Raw genomic sequence first — 4,227 nt, forward strand, 5'->3', positions numbered from 1 at the left:
TTGAAGATGACGTCATTCGGGTCTTTGTTATTGTTTTTTGCCATCCGCGTGTATGAGTAATCCTCACTGAACTGTATTAAAATGACTATAAACGTTCATGGATACACACAGTTTTGTGTGTTGGTCCGTCATAATTCAAGATGGCAATGCTTGGGCGACCGAAGAGTTTCTGGAATTACAGAATTTATGAAGGACAACAGACAAAGCCGAAAGGAACATGGAGAAGAATTAAAGAAGCTGATATACAGAGAAGTGGTAAGACCTGGAATGAGATAAAAAAGTTGGCTCAGGATAGAGAAGGATGGAAACTGTTTGTCTGTGGCCTATACCCTGACCCAGGGTGAAAAAGGCAATGATGATGATGATGAATGCTATGAGCTTCTGAGCCAACCGCATATTGTATATATATATATATATATATATATATATATATATATATATATATATATATATATATATATATATCTGGCAGGTCGCTGTGTCCTGTAGTGACCATGATGATTAATCTCACGGTAGATGGTTTACACATAATATCGTCTACTAATAGTAGACTATAATAATATAGAAGTCGCTGGTTACACAATAATTAACTAATCGATAATAGTAAGAGCAATCTGGTCAAACAGGCGACGGGTGGTGGTGGTGGTTGGTGAGGGGGGAGCGGGTGGAGGTGGTTGGTGAGGGGGGAGGAGGTGGTTGGTGAGGAGGGAAGAGCTGAAGGTGGTTGGTGAGGGGGGAGGGGATGGAGGTGGTTGGTGAGGGGGGGGGGGAGGGGTGGAGGTGGTTGGTGGGGGGGGGAGGGGGGGGGGGGGGGGGAGGTGGTTGGTGATGGGAAGGGGTGAGGTGGTTGGTGAGGGGGGAGGGGGAGGAGGTGGTTGGTGAGGGGGGAGGTGGTGGAGGTTGTTGGTGAGGGGGGAGGGGGTGGAGGGAAAGGTTCAAGGGCGCGGTAACATCAGCCCTAATATTAATATTACACATATCTTAAAATTTTCCATTAAAGTTTCCACGAATTCGAAGGGGGAATAGTGATGATGATGACGATGATGATGATGATGATAGAAGAAGAAGAAGAAGAAGAAGAAGAAGAAGAAGAAGAAGAAGAAGAAGAAGAAGAGAGAGGAGGAGGAGGAGGAGGAGGAGGAGGAGGAGGAGGAGGAAGAAGAAGAAGAAGAAGAGGAAGAAGAAGAAGAAGAAGAAGAAGAAGAAGAAGAAGAAGAAGGAGGAGGAGGAGGAGGAGAGGAGGAGGAGGAGAGAGGGAGAGGAGAAGGAAGAAGAAGAGAAGAAGAAGAAGAAGAAGAAGAAGAAGAGAAGAAGAAGAAGAGAAGGGAAGAAGAAGAAGAAGAAGAAGAAGAAGAAGAAGAAGAAGAAAGAAGAAGAAGAAGAGAAGAAGAAGAAGAAGAAGAAGAAGAAGAAGAAGAAGAAGAAGAAGAAGAAGAAGAAGAAGAAGAAGAAGAAGAAGAAGAAGAAGAAGAAGAAGAAGAAGAAGAAGAAGAAGAAAGAAGAAGAAGAAGAAGAGAAGAAGAGAAGAAGAAGAAGAAGAAGAGGAAGAAGAAGAAGAAGAAGAAGAAGAAGAAGAAGAAGAAGAAGAAGAAGAAGAAGAAGAAGAAGAAGAAGAAGAAGAAGACGTCATTGATTATTTTTTTACTCACGTACAGTTATGTGGTCTTGTGATAAGACACTCGATTTCGGACCGGAAGGTCCTGGGCTCGAGCCTCGCTTGGCGCATAGTTGAGTCCTCAGAAAAGACTCTTTACTCACATTCTCTCACCGTAATCAGATGTAAAATGAGTACCTGGCCGTTAAAAGCGATGTCTCAGTCGGAAAAAAATCGGCGTTATGTCTCGTTAAGTGTTTCTCTTGTCCAGGGACCAACTTGTGAAGCGCTTTGAGCACGTTTAGTGGATATTTTTTGCGCTATATAAAAGCTCGATAAAGAGGAAAGACAGCCAAGTACGCCAATGATCTTTTTGTCTTTTTGTCATAGTGCGGCTATGTGGTCTTGTGGTATGACACTCGCTTTCGGATCGGAAGGTCCTGGATTCGAGCCTCGCTCGGCGCGTAGTTGAGTCCTTGGAAAAGACTCTTTACTCACATTCTATCACCGTACCCAGGTGTAAAATGAGTACCTGGCCGTTAACAGCGTTGTCTTTGTCCGAAAAATGGTAGTATCGCCTAACAGGCGGCATGTCCCGTCCTACATGTTAAATGTTGCTGTTGACAAGGGACCCCTTGTAAAGCGCTTTGAGCACATTTAGTGGATATTGGGCTATATAAAAGCTCAATTTCTTTCTTACTCACGTTCCGACCAACAACAACAACAACAACAACAATAACAACAACGAAGGCTGGGGGTCAAGGACGTCGCCATTGCTACCGTCGATAATAATATTGTAAAATAATTTAACATTTCGACTGACCACACACAACCTTTGATGTTTTGGGTGGTCAGTGGTCACTGATTGACCGGCGAGGCGTCCTGTCCAGATATTATGACCGGATTGCAGTAGGATATTTTTTTATTATTTATTTGTGAACCATCGCCTCAAGACGGTAGTGATTTTGATGTTAAAAATGTATTGATGCTATGCGTGTAGACAAAATGCTCACAATATCCACCAGCCGGGTATAATGTACCAACACACAAAACTAGGTGTATCTTTGAATGTTTATAGTCTGAGTGAATTTACTGCCATAGAAATAGAAGTCATAATTACAGTCATAATTATACAATCTGATCACATGACATATGAAAAGTTCTAGCCAGCATGAAGAATAAAAAGTACCGATTTTCTTTGTTTACAACCACGCTGCTCGTCATTGCTGGGCGACGTGACATCAGACTATTGAATCCGATTTAGGTCATCGTTTGAAACGTTATCTATTCGACCTGCCGCACTCTGGCAAAAAAAACAAACAAATTCGTATTTAAAAATTTGGACAGAAAACACGCCTTTCAAATATCGATCGATTTAAATGACGCTCGTCTTGGCGAAAACTCTCAAACCTGGGACTTCGCGAAGTCTTCCTTCAGTCCCAGGTTTGATAGTTCTTGTCAAGATGAGAGTAATTTAATAAAAATAAATTTAAAAATAAAATAAAATTCTCTTTATTCATCTCCAAGGGGAAATTTGTCTTTAGGGTCTATTCCAAGGGAAGACTGGAATAACCCAGGCGTCAGCCGCAGTGCAGCGCCGCAAAGTGAGCTAGGGCTAGGTGATTTGCTCAAGGCCACACAACGCAGCGGCGGGTGATCGAACTCGTTACCTTATGGGTACGAAGCAAAGACGGTACCGCTGAGCTCGATCGTTATTTGTTTGAAGGGTGAGTTTTCTGGCCAAATCTGTAAATTGAGCTTTTTTATATATATAAATACAGGGCAATATCCACTAAACGTGCTCAAAGAGCTTTACAAGGGGTCCCTGGCCAACAGCAACACATAACATGTAGGACCAGACATGACGCCTGTTAGGCGATATTACAATTTTTTGGGACAGAGACAACGCTGTTAACGGCCAGGTACTCGTTTTACACCTGAGTACGGTGAGAGAATGTGAGTTAAGAGCCTTCTCCAAGGACTCAACTATGCGCCGAGCGAGGCTCGAACCCAGGACAATCCGATCCAAAAGCGAGTGTCATACCACTAGACCACATAGCCGCACGAATACGTGTTTTTCTGGATTAAGGTTTTGTTAACTGGTGAAAATGGGTTTCTCTACTTGAAGTGTTTTGCGTACCTTAATACTCTTCGTGTGCGGCTATGTGGTCTAGTGGTATGACACTCGCTTTCGGATCGGAAAGTCCTGGGTTCGAGCCTCGCGTTCGGCGCATAGTTGAGTCCTTGGAGAAGGCTCTTTACTCACATTCTCTCACCGTACTCAGGTGTAAAACGAGTACCTGGCCGTTAACAGCGTTGTCTTTGTCCAAACAAAAATTTGTAATATCGCCTAACACGCGTCATGTGCCGTTCTCAATGTTACGTGTTGCTGTTGGCCACGGACCCCTTGTAAAGCGCTTTGAGCACGTTTAGTGGATAGTGTGCTATATAAAAGCTCAGGTTCAACAATCGTAACGTCACTTCCTTCCTAATGACGCATGGTAACTTAGTAACACTGGCTCTAAACTATCGGAACAATGGCGGACGCCCGTATGGAATATTTCTCCCGCGAGCATAAAAGCGTATCCAGAGGAAAAAAAAAACACATAAATTTGATCATGTTTTGACTTTTA

The sequence above is a fragment of the Berghia stephanieae genome, chromosome 14 (assembly GCF_034508935.2).
Source record: "Berghia stephanieae isolate SIO BIC M18660-M18661 chromosome 14, UCSD_Bste_1.3, whole genome shotgun sequence".
NCBI lineage: Eukaryota > Metazoa > Mollusca > Gastropoda > Nudibranchia > Aeolidiidae > Berghia > Berghia stephanieae.